The sequence below is a fragment of the Urocitellus parryii genome, chromosome 1 (assembly GCF_045843805.1).
Source record: "Urocitellus parryii isolate mUroPar1 chromosome 1, mUroPar1.hap1, whole genome shotgun sequence".
NCBI lineage: Eukaryota > Metazoa > Chordata > Mammalia > Rodentia > Sciuridae > Urocitellus > Urocitellus parryii.
Genome location: NC_135531.1, coordinates 32938393 through 32961925, shown reverse-complemented (window position 1 = coordinate 32961925; position 23533 = coordinate 32938393).

The window sequence follows — 23533 nt, the reverse complement described above, 5'->3', positions numbered from 1 at the left end:
ATCTTTCTGTAAGAAAAGGTAGGAAATTTAAAGTGGGGAGGAAGCAATAATAAAATCTTAGGAAACTCACCTCTTGCGAAATCTTGCTAATTCTAGCTACAAGAGCATAGAAATACCAAGAATTTTGTTTGTGTGTTTGATTCTTCTGTCTTCTTATGCTAATCTGCATTCTTTGTCAAAGATGCATGTATTTGATTGACAGGTTCCTGATCTATGAACTAAGTACACTCTTCTTTCCCCTGATGAATCTTGTGAGTAATATTAAAAATGTAACTGGGGGAGGGGAGGCTGAGGCTGTGGCTCAGCAGTAGAGCACTCGCTTAGCAAGTGCGAGGCCCTGAGTTTGATCCTCAGCACCACATAAAAATAAATAAATAAAGGTGTTGTGTCCAACAACAACCAATAGATAAATAAATATTTAAAAATGTAACTGGGGATCCAAGATGGTGGGCCACATGGAGGCAGCATTCTGTGTCACTCTGTGACATGGGTCTCAACTAGTGAGAATACGGCTTTGCTGAGAGTGATCGAGAACCCCTCCACAGCTGATCCCACACAGGAGTCACAGGGCCCCAGTCATCAGCAGTAGAACAGGATTCCCAACTCCTGACTATTAGACTACGCAGATCTTGCAGGTGCCTTAGCAGGACTTCCAGCATAAGGCCTAACACAGAATTCCCAGACACCGATTCCACAAAGGACACTCAGCTGCTACCCACGTGCAGTAATTCTGGTTGCTACATCTGTATGTACCCCTATCTAACAATGTGGGGTTCCCCCAGTTGCCTCTATCTTGGGACTTGGCAGCTAATGACATAGTCCCCTACTACTACCTGAAATTTCAGCAACTTCAGAGCATGAGGCAAGTTGACTGTAAGTTCAGGGTAGCCTCAGACACTGTCTCTAGAAAACAAACCAAAAAGTAACAGAATATACAACAGTGGTAGAGTGCCCCTGGGATTCAATCCCTAGTACCTCTTTCTCAAATAAGTGCCCTTATTTCATATTATCAACAAAATTTATTATTTCTTATCTTTTAGATGATGGCCATTCTAACAGGGGTGAGAACACAACTAATTTTAGTTTTGATTTGTATTTACTGTATGATTAATTAAATTGAACTTTTCTTCATATATGACCCAATAATTACTCTACAAGGTATACAACCAAAGGAGCTGAAATCTTTGTATCAAAAATATACTTGTACCACTATAATATTGCAGCACTGTTGACAGCAGACAAAATATGGAATTGATACAGAACCCCTTAAGCAGACAGAAGGATTAAGAAAATGTGTCATGTTTACACAATGTAATGGGACTCAACCCCCCAAAAATAATAAAAACCTTTCATCTGTTGAAGAGCACCTTAGTTTCACAGCTTAGCTCTTGTGAATTGAGCTGGTATAAACATTGATGTGGTTGTGTTATTGTAGTATGCTGATTTTACCTTCGTTGGTTATATACCAAGGAGTGGTCTAATTGTGTCAACTCTTGGTTCCATTTGCAGTTTTGTGAGAAATGTACATACTGCTTTTGGGACAATATGGATGCAACTGGTAAGAAATATGTTGGGTGAAAAGAACCAAATGCTGAAAGACAAAACATTAGGTCAACTTTGTAGAAATAAGGAATAAAATAGTGGTAACTGATGAGGAAAAAGGCAATATGATGGAAGGGTTGTAAGAAAATTAAGAGGAAATCACTAGGAAATTTCCAGGGAGACATGTAATGGACTAAGATTAGAAGAAAGGTGGTTAACACTATTAGTAAGTGATCTGTATGGTTTTGGAAATATCAAAGTGAATTTGACGAATTTCACAATTAATATGCATTAATAATAAAAATATATTGATATTAAGAAACTAAAATCAATATTTGCCTGAAAGAGGAGTCATGAAAATATTAGTAAATAATGAAAATATGAGTGAATAGAAAATAAGTCATAGGACTTTTCACTATTTTCCAGAATATATTCATATTATAAGTGCAAACTAAAGTTGTAAATGATTTGGGGGACAAAAAACTAGTAAATATGATATGTTAATTGATTCTGTGATCTTAAATATTAATATTTTATTGATAATTATAAAAAATTACTTATAATTCCCTTATATTAGTTAAATATCAATATTCACTAAGCAACCCATGATCAATAATAAAAGAAAGAAGAATTTAGAAGAAAAAAATTTCCACTTATTCCTTCCAGAAACCAAAAATCAGTTCTGTGAAGAAATCTAAAAGCAATTTTTGCTAACTTTAAAAATTAAACAAAATTCAACTTTCTTTTTATCATTCAATAAAAGGTAGTAATATTTATGCCTCTATATTGTGATTTGTACACTAGACATAAGTATTCTTAGTGGGAAATAAAACAAACATCATAAAGTGTGTGTCAAATGAAATTTGCTAGACATATATGAAGTTAATTTTATCATTATATTATTATTATTATTTTAATATAAAGTAAGAAATAAAACAAAAACTTCCCTTCTCACTATGAAAAATAAAGCATGCATCTATGTGAGAAAATTTGATCTATATATAATCCTATTTTCTACTCCTTGTAAAAGCTTTGCGTCTAAACAAGACAACTGAGAAATAACTTTTAACTATAACTAATATCTATAAGGCTCTGTGTAACTTGATGTATTAACTTCTTTATATTCATAAACTTATTTAATTCTAGTAACCTGCAATGTGAATATTCTTGATGTCTCATTCTACAGAAGGGAAAACAGATCAATTGTGTGTGAACAAGTCACCCAAATCTATTAAGCTGGAAAGTGCCAGAATCTGGAGAATGCATATGTGTTTTCAATTCTGATAATCAAAATTATGAATTACACTAATAAAGTAAAACATGGAAGAAATTTTAATACTTCATGTACCTACCATGTCTTAAATCACAAAATCTAAAGTGACCAATGTATGTATCTAATCACAAAATCTAAAGTGAATAATATATATCATAATAAATTGACTTTTCTTAAATGAGAAGTGTTATTTTAAAAGCTAAGTGTTATTTCATATTAGTGATATAACAGTTAAATGTTATTTTTTTATACTAGTAGGTAAATCATCATCAAAATATCAATATTTATATGGTCTGGCCAAAGGATTCCATCTAGTATTTTTTTCTATGACTCAAATCCATTTAAAAATCTTCAGTAATGATCTGAAAAGTCAGAGCAATAATATATCATTATTGAAATTGATTAAAATTTATATTGACTAAAAATTAAATTTCCAATGCAATGCACTCTGTAGAATTCATTTGTTTTAAAGAGCCTAAAATTGAAAGGACTTGAATTCTTCTTTCAGATAGGGAGTTCTGATAACCATGACCTCTATGAACTTCTATATCTTTATCTATAAGGTGTATATATCAAGACATACAGTGTAATATTATTGGGAGGTTTTAAAGGGAATGAAGAAACATCTAGCAGGATATGAAATATACCACGTGTTGAGCAAATGGTATCATCAATCCAGCCCCGGGTCTAGAGAGTAAAACAAAACTATTCACAATGTAGAAAGCCTCAAATTTTTCAGGTGCTTTCAAATATTCTGTGACTTCTTAGCTTAAAATTAATTTGCTTTCTATTATACTTCCAATCAATATTTCATTTATATCACAAATATCTATTTAAACTATGGGTATGCATGAAGCTGTGATATATTCACAAATATCTTTTAAGATATCATGGTTCAAAGAAAATTTATCACTTTATTTAGAATTATTAATGTTTTGCTTTTTGGATCATCTTTTATTATTAAACCATTTGATATATAATATCTGTAGAATATTAAAAATAAATTTCAAAAGTCTCATCAATCTAACACAATAAAAAAAAAATCACAAATATGCCTGATAGACCTGGGTTCATGATCCTGGAACACTGGACTATAAGGATGATCCTCTCCTTGTTTTTGAACTTGCAACATCACCTCAGTCTACGCAACTAGTAAGACTCTTTATAAACAACACAACTCCTTAAATTCTTTTGATGTGTAAATAAAAAAATCTATGTGAAGCATATAAAAGTATCACTCTAAGAACATAAAAATCTTAAAGTATGTTAGTGCTAATCTTCTCTCTACCACTGGGAAGGCTACCTGTATTATCCAAATTTTATTTTTTCTTGAAGTCTCAAAAAGTGTGTGCAGATTGTGTTCCCTTTTACACCCCCAGAGGTGTTAGAATTGAACCTGGGGTCTTGTCAAGCTAGGAAGTTCCTCTATACCCAAGCTAGTTGCATCCCTAGTCCAAATTGTGTTCCTTGTTTAAAAGAGAGGACTCACTTATATAAAAGGATGAGCATTTTCTGCTGCTCATCTGGGTTTACAATGCTTGCTCACAGAAGCCATTTCCAAAAGAACCATATTATATACCCATGTTTGGGGGCTAATTGTAGGCATGGTAGCATGATACACACTTATGGCCATCCTTGGAGGACTGCATCTTGTTCCGTCCTCCCTCTCCTTCTCTGTCCCCCTCCTTCCTGGTTGCTATGACTTAGGAAGCTTTCATCTGAGACCTTTGAAATGGACAGCCCAAAATACACTTTTGCTATTCTAGGTTGTTCTTGTCAGTTATTTTAGACACAAAAACGGAAGCTAACACATTTCATCACCTGTATCATACTGGACTCATAAAGAGGCTCTAAAAGAAGTTTTATCTGAATTCTCTGCCTAAAGTAATAAAGGCAATATGTATAAAGATAATAATGAAATAATAATGTCAGTGTTTGACTACAAATACAAGGTGTGATGTAAAGTTAACAAAATAGTTATTTAAAACTCAACATTTGAAATAAATATTTTATTTTTGCTTGCAGTGAAATGCTTCATGGTTTGAGAATAACAAGCAAAGGTTCATGCTGTCTAAATAATAAACAGAGAAAAACTGGTTTGAAGTTATTCATATAATGTTAATAATCTCTGCTAGAATTTTCTTACTTTTTCAAAAGGCTACTCATTATTACTAATTAAAAAGTAGAAAAACAAAATTGCATTTGAAATTGCTTATGGAGAAAATTTCAAAAATGGAACTCAGTCTAGCAGAGATCTTTGAGCTATATTTAACATGCCAAGTAATGGGGCCCAATGGGTTAAATGATTTTAAATTTTAACAAGTTTTTGATTGCCCACAGAGCTAACTACTACATTATCCATAATATGGGAAGCATCTACAACATTCTGAATATTCAACAGCTAAGCAATTTTATCATGCTTTTAAGAAATAAACCATAATGACTCATTCTAAACTGACACTCACTGTAAAATATAAGCAGGTGCACACATACCAGGGAAGTGAATATATAGTCCTATTCAAAATCCATCTGTGAAGTTCATTAATAGGTATACTCTGTGCAAGTTAATGGGTAGCACCACAAAGAGAAATTTATTAACAAACTACCAATTCCAGATAAAGCCAAAATAAATTTAGTCCTTCTTCATGTCATACTTAAAATAGGTTTATCTCCCTGTATCATCATTTAGTTGCCTCCTGTTTTCTTTTCCATATCATAAATTTTATGGAGTTATATATAAATAAGTTTTCAAGCAGAAACACACACCTAGAAAATAAATACAAGCATTGTTAATGTATTAACATTGAGTATGGATTCTAAATTTGAAATGAGCTTTTAAAAATAAACTCAGAAAAAGATTTTGGAATGTATTTATTTTTAAATGGCATAAAATTTAAATCATATTTCCTGAATACATAAAATAAGGAAAAATGAGGATGTTTTAAAACCATGTTGTTATTTTTAATTGACACACAAAAATTGTATGTACTTAAGGAGTTCATTGTGATGTTTTTATACATGTTAATAATATGGTATTCTAATTATGAGCATAATTAACAAATCTATCACTCACAAATATACCATTTTGAAGGGGGGAGAAAACAGAATATCTGTTCTTTCAGCAATTTTGAAATATACAAGATGTTGTTATTTATTACAGGAAGATTTAAATAAACTTTGCCATTTCTTTCAATTTTATAACACACTAAGGGAAAAGATTGTTATTTATTAAAATAGAATATGTGTAAGTAAGATAACAAGAGGACACAGAGACAAGAGGTAGATGCAGGAAAAATGGCAGAATGGTCAAGCTACCAGCTTTAAATATAACAATAGGTTACATTAGGTCACTGGCATCAGTAGTACATTATTATTCATTGTTTCATTAGGCAGGTTACAGAGTTAGCAACATTATAAAGCTTGTTCCTCAGTTATATACTATATAGTTGCAATGTGCAATGTTAGGGGCATTGTTTAAAGTTACTGTTATGTGGGCAAGTTCAGGCCTAGCTGAGCTTGGTGAAACATTGTGGTTGTCTAACAACAGAGTCTCTTTATCCCCAAAGCTGTGTGCCTGAGATTAAGGTCAAGACTGATAAGACACTAGCACAGATCCTCCTCAAGCAGGGCATTGCTATAGCAGCCTGCATCCTGTGTCTTTGCACAGAAACTTTCCTAGCAGCCAATAATTCTGGGTCTTTTCATAGAAGCTTCCCAGCTACCAAGCATGCCACAGTCATCAAGCTACCAGAGACCTCAGTCCCAAACACAGAACCCTTATAAACATGTGCAGGTATACAAATATATGTATGTACTTTTATAAACAAACACATGCATTTCCAAAAGTAAAATTAATAAACATTTAATGCTTTTAAAATAGGAATTACTTTTATCCTCCCAACAGTTCCTCTTTTCTGACAAATTTAGCCTAGTGAGAAAGTATATCAAGAATATTAGCTCTCTGGTGGCTCAGGTCTCCCTGAGCCTTGACCTAGATTCTGCCTTTGGTGACACCTGGACCCTGACTTAGATCTTTTCACTTTCAATTCAGGTCTGAAGCCCTCCCTGTCCCTGGGCTGCTTCTGCAAACTACATTCCCATACTCCAGGGAACTGAGCCTGACTTAAAAGTTCAAACTGCATAACAAGGATATTGATATTCCAGCAGATTTGTATCCTCCACCTTCTCTAGATTGTTGGTTACTGTTTCTCATATTCACAGGAACTGGTTATTGCATATAGTGAATTCTCAAAATTATCACTAGTGGTGAAAAACTATAAAGCATGTCTACATCCTACTTGCCTTACCCACATTGATAAGTGTTGTTCAGACCAACCAAATTGGAGTTCTCAATATTCACTTGGACACTGCACATGGGGCATCCCAACTCTAGGGTATAGGCACTAGTGTGGCACCATTCTGGTTTGAGTTGTGTGTGTGTGTGTGTGTGTGTGTGTGTGTGTGTATGTGTGTGTGTGTACCATGATGCTTTTTGCTAGTTTCATTTATTATTTAATCATTCAAAAATTCAAGAAGATACATGAGAGTGCATATTTATATGAAGTAAAAAATAAGATTGAATGGAGGAGACTCAATACTGAACACTGTTAAAACAATAGCCAAAATCATATCATATGAATTGATAAGTGAAAAAATAGTTTCTTAAGTTTAAGTGTAAACCTAAATAAATCATAATTATTTTTCTATACAAAAGGGTGATTAAAAAAAATGAGCCCATGTTTTGTGATCAGCAGGGTGGTTTGAAAGAGGAAGTATTTATAAACAAGAAAATCAAATAGGAAAGACATTGATCCCCAGTATCAAGCAACAATAGTTTTGAGTATATTCCTCCTATGCATATATATATATATATATATATATATATATATATATATATATATATATACACACACACACACATACACACATATTTCTAAAAAAATATATACTTTTGCTTTAAACATTAAAAAAATTTCTAATTCTAAAAAGTTAATGGTAGCTAATAGCCTGATAATATGCATAAATAGATTTTGTAAAGAAAGAAGTGGTTCTTTTAAGAAATTGCAGATTTAAATTTTCCATGAGTTTCTGGTAACAGCATTTTCATTAAATGATATTTAAATAATCTTGCTTTAGGTGACTTTTATTTGAAAAGGCATTATTGATTTTTGTATATTTATGATATATTGTATGTACATATTTCTTACAAATAATCAATTTTATGCAGTATTCATATATAATAACTTTTTTCCTGACATTTTCCTGATGCTGTGCAAAATGATTTAAATTTTCTTTGCTTTTTAGAATTATGAAAATGCTACCTGCTAAGCCTTTTGTTTTTAATTGGCTGTTGTCTTATACATACTTAAATTCAACCTCATTCTTTACATCACTCACTCTGTTATTTTAGAAACTTTCAGAAAAACTTCTGTTTAGACAGTGAATTTTCTGAGTCATTTAGGTTTCCTGTCTTTAATTTGTCAGCATAGAATTTAAGACCAATAGCACTGTAACTAATGTCTAATTGGACCTAATTTAACACATATTTTTCCTCCACTTGACACATAACCAGCTTGTGTTTAAGAACACAAAACATCATTTCAGCACCAGGCTTGAGGATCATTATAAATGGCAAAATCTCTAACAAAAATTTTAAAAATGTGAGAATATGATGTTAAATGTACTGTTAAAAGGACCCTTGTTTACAGCCATGAGGACAGAAGTGCCACAGGGATTGATCTCAGCTGGGAGAGGGCACCTATCTTTTATTTTAGCTGGCCAATCTGTGCATGTTTTTAAATTATTACAAAAGTCATATGAATATTGAAAAGAAATTTTAGTGATAACATGAATTTACATATAAGGAATAAACAAATATTGAGGAATGACTGTATATAAAAGAAATATGTCTGGGACATAAAAATTGGCAAGAATTCCAAGTTCATATTGTACACGAAAACTTGCTTAGAGTTTAAGTTTCTACAATGTTAAGGGAGAATTTTTTATTATCAGAAAGAATACATCATTAGTATTGTCTTGACATGTTTGTTATTTTGAATATTTGTCTTTCTTAGTTTTGATTTATAAAAGCCAGTTGATTAATTTCATTTTTCAGACTTAATTTGTTGAGAATTATTTGGCAAACCACTTCATTATAGCAATATGTATGCTCATAAATGGTGTTTTTACTGTAATTTTCCAGTTATTAGGCTTTAGACATTTATGTATTGCGATTCAAATGATGACTTCATTTTTGTGTGGAGTAACAATTTAATAGTTATGTATTCTCTGGAATAATGCTGTTTCAAGAACTGGCAAATTCTTATTAGTGCAATTATATAAAATTGATGCATTACAGAGCATTATTTTGCACAATTTTTTATTTGATAAAGTCAATATATATATTACAAGCAACCTATTTACCATATATATCTTTGTTTCTAATTCATGATAGTTCTGGGTTTGCACCAGTAAAATGCAAGAAAAGAGGAATAAGTGGGTAGGGACACATGGGCTGCTTATAGTAGATTACTGTTCAATTCTGGGTCTTAGTTTGACCCATAGAAGTGTGATTACCTTAAATTTTAAAATAGTCAGCATCTTTAAAGAGTCATTATTTCCTCTATTTTGAAAAATGTATGGCCATATGTGCCCAATAATATATTTTAACAAAATCAGAGAAAAATTGTTCTGTAGTCAAAGATAGGAAAATACTAAAAAAACACAAAAGAGTCTACATGAGAAAGAATAAGAACACTTGAAAGAGTCACTGCCTTTATATATATGCATATATATATATATATATGTATATACATATATGTTTATATATATATATATGTATATACATATATGTTTATATATATGTGATATATATATATATATATATAATGTTACTTTGTAATTACTGTGGACTGTACACTGTTCTAAGGACTTTGAAAATATTAACTCACTTATGACTCATAATGACCATAATTGCCTATAGAATGATTCTATTATTATGACCATTGTATGGTAAAGAAGCTGAGTGGTACAAGTTAGATAATTTCCCTGGTATCACACACCTTGTAAGTGGTGGAGTTAAGAGTCTGAATTCCACATTTGCCTTCTTAATCAACATCATTAAACATTATGTTAGGATACCAGTTACTGTTGGCACTTTGAGGTCCTGGTTTTCTTTTTCATTATTTTCCTACGCCTTCTGACTATGTTCCTTCAAATTTTAGAAAATATCAGTTTCTAATCAATTGTCTTCAAAACATTGCATAAACTTTTACTTCCTTACAAAGACTGGGGAGCACTTCCTCTGTATCACTAAAATAAGGGGAAGTGCAGAGCATAGGGAACATCTTTTACAAAGTGTGGGCACCTACATCCATGCTGTCATCTTTATGGGATTTCCTAGAGGAACTTCTGGGAAGTAAAGCAACCTGACTCATTTAGAAATATTTATTTTCTACTAGCATATAAAGCAGACGCATTTCATTAGTATTATCCAGGTTTAAATCCATGTATGAATAAGTTGATTATAGAATTATGGTTTATGTCTTACATATTTGTTTTACCAAATTTGAAAATCATGAGGGTAGTTTTCATCCGATGGCTTAAGAGGGAATTTATTTGTAGTTACTTTTTTTTTTTTTTTTTTTAGGAAAAGAGAACACACAAAACACTTCCTCAAAATATTAGCTGGAAATTGACATGATTATCTTCACAAGGTCTTAAATACCATCTCTGTAGAATAAAAAATATTTTAATAGCTTGCAGCATTTCTTATTTTAATTATATTTGCAATGGGAACAAAAAGTGAACAGTATAGCAAAATAATTAAATCAACTGCAATGTAAGACTCTCAGGAAAAGGCCAATTGCAGTTCAGTGATGTGTTTCCCTCACATTGTTTAATGAGCAGTATGCACATCTCAATCCCCATAGTTAATGTTTCTGAGTGCTGAAACCTAATTCATAGTTCAGGAATTTAAAAGCCACTACCTTTGCTTTCACCACATAAAACCAAAGTAGAAAACGAATCCACAGCACATGAAATGTTTACTGTATTTATGCTTTAATTAAAGACACTTAATGCTTGACTCTATGATTAGTCCAGACCAACAAGATATGGTGATCATTAAGCTCAAAAATTACTTTCATCTGCATGGCTTACTACCAAAAAGCTTTTACCATCTTAAGGCAGTTTTGAATACAAATTACAAATTGAGTTTGCCACAAACATTCATAATCCAAATTATTTTTCTAAGATAAGGCAATAAACTTTCCAAACCCATTCATCTCCATCTTTGAATATAGCTTTACCCAGAATCAGCAACTTCAAAACCAGCTCAAGATAAGTTTTACAACTCTGGCAAACTACCATCCTCATTTCCTTCATTTTTATTCTTTTCTCATTAACTGATAAATATTTAAGAAAAATGTTCTCTCAATGTATATATTCAAACTCTGATATAGCTGTTTTAAACATCCATAAGTCTGTGGTGCATTCCTTTTCTGACCTGCAGTGTTAGAGTCTGTAATCAAGTCAAAATGGCGCCTGGCATTTTGCAGAGGGAGTGGTTTGTGAAGTAACGCCAGCAAGCCATTAAGTGTGGAGATTCCTTATTGGTTGACTGCTGTATCTAGTTTATGCTAATTAAGATAAGCTGTGTGGAATGTATATATACCCCTCCTGTCCTACAATAAACGGCTCCCACTCCTGCCGTATCAATGTACACAAGTTTTTCGTCACCGCCCCCCCCCTCCCCCTGTTATTTTGCTGCAGCCGGACTGCGGCACTGTAGCTGTGTCTGCTGATTCCCAGCAGAGGACCTGCCATAGGTACTTTGGTAAAGTGGTTCCTTATTTTTCTGATCATCTCATTCCACTGTGGTGGATAAGAAAGTGATTGTCTTTAAGCATTCAAAACCCATGTGATGTGGCTTAGGCAAAAAGTATATTGTAGAAAGTGAGAAATTCAATTTTCTAAGTATTGTATTTTGCAGGATGCTGCATAAGGGTCTATGCAACAACTTGATGAGCAAATTGTCAGAAAAAATTTGGAGCCATTGAAATGTCTTAAATAACCTTTTATTTCTTCTCTTTGTTCTCAGATCACTCAATTTTCTTCTCTGAAATCTAACTTTTCCTGAATACATGTTCCATACTCTTACTGAACCATTGGTATGCCTGCTTCGGATATTTTTATTATCTTTTCCACCGTATAAGCTCAAGTGGCTTTTGGTGTTGTTTTTGGAATAGACCATTGCTCCAGAATAATTTTTATTTTAGAATCCGCTAGGAAGACTTCAAAATCTCAAAATGTAACCAAATGCTCACTATCTGAGAACTTCTGAGGACTTGAATGGAAACCTGAGGTATGGTGGAAATAAACACCATTGTTTTTGTTTTTGTTTGTTTGTTTGTTTGTTCTAAACTCCCTGTGTGGCTCTACCATGCAGGAAAAATTTAAACATCTCCTTCCTATGTGATCAGAATCTTATAAGCAATTAAATGCAAATAGCATCTCAGAGAAACAGATTTGTGGAAGAAAGCATGCTCTCAGGTCACTGTTGTGTGCCTCTCTCTCCCAAATGACAGCCTTGCAGACAAAGAGCAATATAAACTTGCTTTTAATACTCTGTCCTTGGACTTTTCATTCAGGATGTTTGAGTTGCAGGGAACAGAGCATCCTATTGATGATGCAAACATACTCTTTCACTTGAGCACACAGATCAGTTTTGCGCCACTACCCAATGAACTCCTTGGCTTCCTTATCCTCACACTACATGTCTCTCTTGCACTACTCTCTAGACATTCAAGAGGTCCTTTGAGATCCTTATATCCCCAGGTCTCCTTTTAATCTCCATTGTGCCTCACAGCCATTTGACCTGGACAGCTGTAGATGTTAAAAGGTGCTGAAGGCAAGAGAATCATTCATGCTGCCATTTCCCGAGTTCATTTTCTTGCCATGCTTAACATCTTAAATTAATTCAATATTTTGTTCAAAGTATACTGCCTAGAAATCCAAGGGGAATAATACAATTATTTATTTGATGTAATTAATGTTTTTAGAAATATTAAGCTCAGATTGACATACCCATGCCAAATGTCTTCTTTCTAATGAAAAAGTACTAACTGTCTATAGCAAAGAGTTTCTTCCAAAAATAGACTTTATTTTATATGTGATGTTTTCCTATTATTATTGATTCACTCACTTAAAAGATACAAAATATCAATTTTATTATTATTGATTCACTCACTTAAAAGATACAAAATATAAAGAGTATTGTCTAATTAAGATACAATATTTTTATTTTTATTCTTTAAAATTTCTAATTAACCAGCACATATATTAACATATGTTGCTTTTATCTATTTATATATTGGCAGTGACAAATTTGAGCTAATAAACATATCCATTATCTTACAGACTATTTTTTGAAAACATTTAAAATTTATTTTTTTAGAAATATTGAAATGTATATTATTATTGATTATATATACTATGGTGTGCTACATAGTATAGATCTGTAACACTTATTCCTCCATTCTGATTGAAATTTTGCACCCTTGGACCAGTATTTCCACATTCCCTTCCACCTACCCCATGGCCCCTGATAATCACCATATCAATTATCCCCCCCTATGAGTTTTACTCTTTAAATTAAACATATATTTGAGATAATGCTTATTTGTTTTACTGTGTCGGATTTATTCAACTGATTAAATATTAAAGTATTTAGAACAGGAATGAACCTGTGAATGAACCTAATTTTGAGTAAATTCCCTACCGTTTCCCTAGTAGTTAAACAGATTTACATTCTTGCCATCAACATAGGAGCTAACCCATTTCTCTGCATTGTCTGTAACACTTGTTATGTTTTAAACTTTTCATAATCACCCTTCAAACAGATGGGTAGTGATATTGTGGTTTGAATTTTCATTCCCATGGTAATTAGTAAGAATACATAATAATTAATACTTATGATTTTACCTCAATGGAATATTTTGAAATTTAAAAGAATTTATAATTTATCAGGAAATATATATTTCACATATTAATATCTTATGCATAAAAATAACTCCTTGGTGCAAAGAAATGTAGCAGGATAAGCATACTTTATGAGATTTAATGGAGTACCTACCAGAGCAATCAAAAGGGAATGATCAAATATGAAAATATGTGCAATTAGTGATGGGCAACTCCCTAGTATCACTGGTGTTAGACAGTAATGTAGGCGTTAGAGTAGTACAGTCTAGTTATTGAAACTTAAACTTGGAATTTATAACTGCAATTACATCCTAAATAAATGAATAAAAAATGAAGGCTGTAAATAAAAACAAATCTATACTATATTTATTGGTTCCCAAATGGAGTATAAGTTTTAAGACAAAACTTAAATAATGTTTCTCTCATTTTGAAGCTACTTGAGTACATTCTAATCATAGATTGACAATAATTTTATTAGTGAATAGTACATACACTTATTATCTAATTATTAAAATTAAAAATTAAGAAACTACTTACACTAGAATTAATACTTTTTCAAATACTTGAATTAAGCTGAAAATTCTCTAAAGTATGGCTTTTATATCAAAGTCCTAGTATTTTCACTTGTTGATTTTATTACTTGAAAAATAATTATATTTTTATTTAATTGGTTTTAAAAATAGTTTATGTGTTTCAGAGATGATCATAGTGTATAACTTTTGGACTTAGTTTGATTAGTGATATCTCTTTTCAAATCATTTCATGTCATTTTGAATTTATATTTATAAATAAAGGTTAGTTTTTTGTTATAAATCAAAAGGATGATTTGCATAATTTGTATTTGAATTAACATTTTGATTTTAATATCTAGTTTATGTAATTTGTAGGATAAAGAGTATCTGTTCTTGTATTTCTTAGACATTCAAATACTATCCATGCCTTTGGTAAGTTATTAACTAATAAATACAGGAAACACAAAACATAATAGCATATGTATTCTGGGATCAAGTTTATAGATTCACTACATGGTACCTAAAATTTATATATCTGTCAGAAAATATCAGATGGCTGAAATGACATACAAATTATTACTGTGGGCAGAATAAGGGAACTATTTTAATAAAGTTTCATATATAGGCCATTGATTAGAAAGACTGAAAATTTTTATTTTCAGTTGATTGGTTGCCAAATATAGTTAAAGGTCCAAAGATGTTACATGTTAGCAAGTCTTTATATTTTACTTAGTAATATATATTAATATTTATATAAAGTTATGCAAAAAATTACATTAATGTCAGATTACTTACTGAGTAAAATGCAGGGCAATATATCATTTTTAAAATAATGCAGTACTTAGCGTTTGAAATATTATTATATTCCATACAAAATAAAGTAAATGTGTATGACTGTAATATATACTAGGAATTATCCAGAGAATATAACAGTTACTAGACTTGCAATTTTAAAACATTATCTTAATGGAGGTGTAAAGGAATGCTAGAGAAAGAAAAATAAAAACAAGAACCACCTAAACAAAAACTTTCTGGATTTCCAGGCATGAAAATAGAATCATACACTAAGAACAAGGCCACTGACTCTGTGGGGAAGAAATATTTTCTATTTTACTTTTCAATAGTTATCAACGTTTAATTTACAAGAATGAGAGAAGCTGAAGATGGAGTTGCTTGGACAATTTATTCAATTTGTTGGGAGTAGATACAGCATGAGTATAATGAGCTCAAACGTGTACCCACTGTACAAAGTATTTACCATGATTTCCCTGGTGATTTGAGTGTCTGTGGTACTGAAAAACAATGTGAGGAAAGTGATGTACTAGTGAAACATATCCACAGACCTCTAATTAAACATTTTCGATACTTGGTTTTTAATAGAATAATTTATAATAGTTCAATTTACTTTTCCTGCTCAACCAGGAAATCATTTTATTATATAAATATTAGTAGTATAGTTCTGTTAGAAGGCAAATAAAATATAAACCCTGCATGTGCAATGAAAGAGGTCCCTTGTCAAAATCTTAAATGGAAATAGAGAAGTTCTCTTGATATTTTGCTAATAAAACCTTTTTTCATTATTTCTGTATCTGCCAAAGAACCTAGATCAACAAGATATTTTCAGCTGCCTCTTAATCCTGGTTATTATCTGCTAATCTCTTCCTAAATTAGAAATCAGAACCACTTCACTACATTGTACATGCTTAATTCTAGTACAATTACTTCCATGTCTCTTATACCACCTGAGAAGAAATTCCTTTAAATCATTACCTATTAAGCTTGTGAAATGACACATTTTAAAACCTCTTCTTACATATACACTTTATTTTATAAAATAAATTATATATATATAGATATAGATAGAGATAGAGATAGATAGATAGATAGATAGATAGATAGATAGTAAGTGGACATAATACCTTTATTTTATTTTTATGTGGTGCTGAGGATTGAACATAGTGCTTCATGCATGCCAGGTGAGAGCTCTACCTCTGAGCCACCTCCCCAGGAACCAGATATACTTTAAATAGCAGCATATTAAATAATCCAATGAGTGGGATTGCTTTGTTTTCTTAAATTTTAAAAGTCAAATTAATATATTGATAAATTTTATATACAAATGTCTCAATACTGGACCAAAACAGAGAACATTATTTGATTAGATGTTTCCCTAGTCTTCTTGTCAGTGTCACTCTACTTAACCTCAGTATCACATTAGCCATCATCCTGTCTTCTCTTAGTTTAGATTAATTTTTATTGTTTTTAATCCAGTTAAATGAAATCATAGTACCATTCTTCCTTTCTGTCTGATTAATTTTATTAATAGCATACATGGAAAAGTCATCCACATTTTAGCAATGAATTGCCCCTTCTGAGGTCTATTGTGTGCATTTGTTCTGATCAAATTTTGTCTATACCGAAATATATTTCTATGAAAATTTACATAATTTGTTAGACATATCCACTAATTTATCTTGATAACATGCCCAGGAGTGTTATTACTGAGTCACAAGCAACAGATAATATTTGATTTGGTAAGTTCTACATTGGATCTATAGACAAATTTGGAAAAAAAATCTAGATATTAATAATATTGAGATTTCCCACCAATCTAAATTGTATATTTTTCTGTTTATGTATCCTTGTTTCAGTAATGTTAGCAGCCAACCATGTAGTCATTTTTCACTTATTAGTAAATTTATTGTAATATATATTTGATATATTTGATAGTACTTTATATAATATTTTTTATTAATTTGATTTTCTATTTGATCTTTGTTATTATATATATATAATATATATAATATACATATATAGTATACTGACTTCGTATTCTGATTTCTTGCTAAATCCTCTTTTGTGGACAAAAAAAGTAGAATAAAACATAGTCAACAGTTGATACTGCAAACAGAATTAAGTTCAGATGTCTGACAAAACAAAGTATGAAATTTAAAAGTCCTAGGAGTATTATTAAAAGGTAACATCTATGGAAGACAACTACTCTTTTTTGTAGTATTCTTAAGCTTTTATTTTATTATTATTATTATTATTTTAATGTGGTGCTGAGGATGAAATCCAGTGCCTCACATGTGCTAGGCAAGTGCTCTACTACTAAGCTACAACCCCAGCCCAGAAAACTATTCTTAATCTATGACTAATATGCATTTTAGAAAAATTCTGAACAAGAGGTTAATGACAGAATAAAATAGTGGGCATAACAAAAACAAAATACAAAGAAAAAACTTTCTTGAGAAGAACAAATCTGGAATTTGAAGGCTCAGATTGGCCTGGTAGGAAGGACAAAGAAAGAATCTATTCTAAAGAAATTATATGCTGTTTTAGCATGACAGTTTATGTTCTGTAAAGCTTTATTAGAATTATAAAATTACAGAATGTGTGTAATAATTAAATTTGCTTCATAGATTTATGCAACATTTAATGTCAAAAGTAAATGGAGAAATGTGTTCAGATCACTAAGAAAAAATACAATAATCTTAGTCTTTTGTAAAAATTAAAATAACCCTGTAAGTTTAATTTGAAATATTTGCCTTAAAATGTTATGTGAAAATGTACAAAATGGATAAGCCTTCTATTTTATGCAATAATATATAATAGATATTGGGAAGAATGAAGAGGAGATGGAGAGGTAGTGGACATGATGATAAAAAAAAACTGAGTGACTAGATTTATATAAGTGACGTTTTTGTAACTCAAAATCCATGTTACTGAGTTAAATGGATTCAGTACCAAGAAGTCACTCACTTCCATTGATAATAACCATTCTATTGGAGGACACCCTGCACTGAAATACCACCTTCCAACACATGGTAGGAATTAACCCAGCCTGTGAGGGGCTGGGGTAGATGAGGAAGCCAGATGTGCCAGATGAAAGAGGCAGAAACAGGGAGCATGATTCCATTTTGTGAGCAAAAATGGACATATTATCACTCTAAAGCTTGTTGTGTTCTAAGTCATTTATATATTTTGCTTTGTTTCTTTACCATGCTAGTATATTTTATACATTTTGCTTGTGCATAAAAGATAATGGATTTTCTTACGCTTACAGTCAATTTCATCAATGTCAGTTTCATTAGACATATCTTTGTTAATATGAAGTCATAATATTTTATTCTCCCAGAAACACAGATATGTGCTTCTGAATTTTAACACTATTTTGATTACTACATTTATTTATTTTTAAAAATATTTTTAGTTGTAGGTGGACACAATACCTTTATTTATTAATTTTTATATGGTGCTAAGGGTTAAACCTAGTACCTCACATGTTCTAGCAACATCTCTAACACTTAAGCCATGACCTCAGCCCCAATTACTACATTTATAAATGTTTTTTTGATATTGATAAAGATACTTTACCGTCATTGCTTTTTTTCAACAATACACTAGGCATGATTTCAATTTTATGCACAATTATGCCCAGTCAATTGTGGTGCAAATATATTAAAATGGAAAGTTCCACAAATTAACAATTCCAAAGTTTAAATTCTGAGTAGCAAGTAGAAACCTTGTGCCATTCTGCATCATTTTTCCTAAGACATGCATCATTTATTTGTTCAATGTGTCCATGCTGTATATACTACTAACCCATTAGTCATTTATTACGTGTACATGTGTGCGTGTTTATTGATTACATATATAATATATATATAGGAATCATTCTCATTTATTTACTCATATATGGATATATGAGTAAATTTGTGTGTGTGTGTGTGTGTGTGTGTGTGTGTGTGTGTGGTTTGGTACTATCTGAGGTTTCCAGAATCTACTGGGGATCTTGAAATGTATCCCCTCAAAATGAGGTAAGATTAGGGGTACATTTTTACATTCAGTCTGTGGATGTCTTTTCCTGTGACATGAGTCTCTTGAAGGCAGCAATATGGAATCACCTTACCTTGTACTGCAACATCTAGAACACCTAGTTTCTCTATTCTCAAAACTTCAGATTCCTTTGCCTCTTCTCTCCCCATCATATCACATAGGAAAATCTACGTCATGTTTCTGCCTTTTCCAGAATTTGAGGAAACAAGGAACCTTATTATGAAACATTTTGAAACTGATTCATATTGATTTAATGTGCTATATCAAATGTTCTCCTCCAACTAAACCTACTTTCAATACTCTCCCAAAATAGGGAAACTAGAAGGTGTATTTGTACATCTCTGCCTCTTTCTCCTTAGCCAAACTGGTTCCACCTTGGTGGATGGAAATGCTGGAACTCTGTGAAAGGACCTTTGTCTTACCCTTGTAAGTTTCTTTCCTCCACCTCTGCTGTTCTTTTCCAATGTAAAAGATAACTTCATCATACCCTTCCCCATCATTGTGATATTTACCTTCTATTTGAGAAATAATAGCAAAAGTGCTACAGTGAGAGATAATTTGACAACTAAAAAATGTATTGGGGATCATTAAAGTGTTAGATTAGCATCATACAAACAACAAAACCTGAGGACCTATCAGTAGATAAGAAGTGATAATTTAGCAAAATGTCAGAAAGGCAATTTAAAGCAATTTCAAAACTTTGCAATGTCAACAATTTTATTGTCCTTTACACTTCTTATTCTGGATTTTTAATTTAGAATATCTTATTGTTTCTGGATATCATGGAATAATTATTCAGATTAAGGTACTGAAGATTAGTGTATCCAAATATTACCAACTAAATAAAGTAAGTAACATTGTGAAATATGATATAAATCACATTTTCTCCAAAGCAAGGAAACTATTCATTATATGACTAAATACACTATAATAACTTAATTGATATTAGAAGTCTTTTAAATATTTGTTAGGATATTATGATAAGGGGTAAAGAATAAATGAGGTAAAGCAGTAGAAACTCAGTTCAAATATTTGTGAACCCAAATTATTTGTAGCAAGATTATACATTTTTTAATCACTTATGTACTTTGTTACTTCAGTTTTACTAATTGGTATTATATTGCCAAAGTTATTTATATATCCATAATATGACATATGGAAAAATGTAAAAATTTCAGTTATGATTCTTTATTTTCTCATATCTCATATCTTTTAAATTATGAAACATATATGTATATATGTATGTAAAAGCAAATACATGTATTCCCTTTGAAAAGAAGAGAGTGTGTATGCATAGGTTGCAAAATTAGAAGAAAAGAGTTAACCTTAAATTTGAGAAAAGATTTCCTATTAAATAACACTTAAGCAAAATAAAAGTAAAATTATATGTTAGAAAAACTCTGTAAGATATCTTTGTTTCTTAAAAAGTTAACCTTAAATTTGAGAAAAGATTTCCCATTAAATAACACTTAAGCAAAATAAAAGTAAAATTATATGTTAGAAAAACTCTGTAAGATATCTTTGTTTCTTGTTCTCTCTTTACCTAAGTGTTGTGTAAACTATCATGTCTTTTAATAAAAAAAAATCAGCAAATTTTATGAATTCAGAGATGTTAAACTAATGCCAAATTGACATAACAGAAATATAAAATTTCATTACTGTTTTAGTCAGCCTTTTAGCCACTGTGACCAAAAAATTGGAAGAAACAATCAGAGGACGAAAAGTTTCTTTGGAATTCATGGTTCAATAGTTCTCAATCTTTAGATGCTCTCCTCCATGCTCTGGGCCTATTGTGAGGAAGAACATTATGGTGGAAAGGCACAGAGGAAAGCAACTCTGAAATGTTCACCAGGAGGGGGTGGGAGGAGTGTTGCTCAAAAAAGACAGAATATATACCTTAAAGGCACACCCCCAGGGACCCACCTCCTCCAACAGCATCTTGCCTGCCTACAGTTACCACCTAGTTAATTCCTTATTAAATGATTAATGCCCTGATTAGATTATGGCTCTCATAACCCAATCATTTCACCTTTAAACTTTCTTGCATTATTTCATACAAAAAATGAGCTTTGGGAGGACAACTCTCTTCTAAACTATAGCAACTAGGCAGTACAAAGGAAGAGAAAGTGAAAATTTCTCCTTGATAATGAAAAGTAAAGTAACTTCAGCATGTTAAGCTAAAATACCAACATATAACATTTCCAGTAGTTAGACCTTAAAAAGATAATTGATTCTCATCTGCATCAAAAGTATTCACATACACAACATTGAAAATGTGTTAAAACAAGAGAGCATCCACCTTCTTAGTGTAACAAGGCAAAATAATACTTATTTTATCAATGTATATAGAAATTCTACCAAGAATAGGATAATACCCTGATATATTTAGGTCTTTTGATCAGTTGAGGTTAGAAGATATGAGTGTTATTAAAGGAGCAATAAAGTTAGGTCCTATTAATCTGAATCCCTACTCAACCTCAAATCTCCATCTAATTAAATGACCTATATAATATAGCTACATGAGTAAACCAGCTTGAACCACCACCACTATCAGGATGTCTGAGGATTGCAGTTCTAGCAAATGATTACATTGGCATTCTTGGGAGGATTGTCCTTGTGAGGATTGTTATTGTATAAGAATCACATTACTAAGATGGATCTTCTGAGTTAGTAGCAGAGGGCTTAACCCAATTTAGTGTTGATTTATCAAAATATCCTTAGAGGAATAGCTGAGCACAGTCACACAATCCATTCACACTGATCTGGAATAGCCAGATGCAACATTCTGGAAAACATTGCAGGATAAGGGAATAAGAGGAATAAGGATAGGAAGAGATATTTGCTTAATGCATGCACACATACATACACACACATGCACACCCAATTCAAATGCATTAATAACAAAATATGAAGAAAATATTCTTGGTAATTCTTATTGCCAGTGGCCACATGGGCACATATAATGTTTACAAATATCTTCTTCTATTAGTGATTCTTTATTCTCGTTGCTCTATACAAAAACCTCAATTGGTCATTGTTTTTTTAATCTGCTGCAATGAACCAAATTTTCATTCCTAAATGGTCTGGGCCATTAGTAGTTCTGTCTGAATTGAGTTGTTGTAGTTTTATATGGACATTTATCACATATTATTATACCTAAAAACACTCAGAAAAATCATGGAGATTTTTGACATACTCTACATTAATTGTGGAATACTAATCCAGTTCTCTTAGACTGATGGTCTGGATCAATAACTTAGCCATAACTCCTTTCTTGTCCTATTGATTCAGAGATTTAGGCACCCAAAATAGTCAGGAAGAGTCTTACATATAAGTCCAATAGAACAGTTTTTGTGTCTTTTGGTGGAAGCATTTCTCTCTCTCTAAACTGTCTCTATACTAATTATAAGATCATAGTTAAAGGAACAGTAAGGAAATATTTTGTTAGTGGGTCACTATGGTTAATAATGAGTAGTTGTAACCCCACTTATATATTATGATTTATAATATCTCTCAGATGTACAGTATCCTAGGATACTGTACATCTGAGAGATATTACCATATGTTGGACATTAGTTTAAAGCACATGCAATTTTCTGGAGAACTTAACCCCAGCCCTGTAAGGAATTACCACATAGCCTCTGCTGCAACTGAGTCTTCACAACAATTGAACCATTATATCAAGTCAACTGCTTCAAGATGGTAGAAGGTTTATTAAAGTTTCTTATTTCCACAAACATGTCTCTTTGCCACATTTATTTGGCAATGTAGAGATTTATTTGGTCAGAACAAATGCTGCTTATACTACCACATGGTGAAAAAAGTCTTCATTCAGTCCAAAGATGATAGTTTTGGCAGAAGCATTGTGCACAGAGAGCACAAACACATGCTCAAAGCAAGTAGACTATTCTAGGAAAACAAAACACCGGCCTTCCATGATGGAAAATTTCCAGTGTAATCAACCTACTACCAAGTATCCAGTTGACTCCCTCTGGGAAATGACATGGGTTGATTAGTTTTGGTCTCTGCTACCAGCCGATTTGCACTGAGCAGTGATCACAGATAGATTGATCATGCTATATGGAAATCCCTGTTGCTAAACTCATGAATAATCTCCATTCCTACCACCATGGATATGCTAATTGTGAACCTATTGATTAAGACAAGATTGGCTGCAGAAAGAAGTTGACTGCTACCTATAAATCAGGCTAGAAGTTTTGTGCCATCATTTGTTCCCAAATGATGTCACTGATGGTTGCAAGATCCAATTATTCCATTATGTTTAAGTTTTCCATGTGAATGGTTATTGGTTGCATCATATGATGCAGAAAGGACAGTGATTACAGATGTTTTCAAAGACATTCAGATTCCTCCTGACCTCAAATTT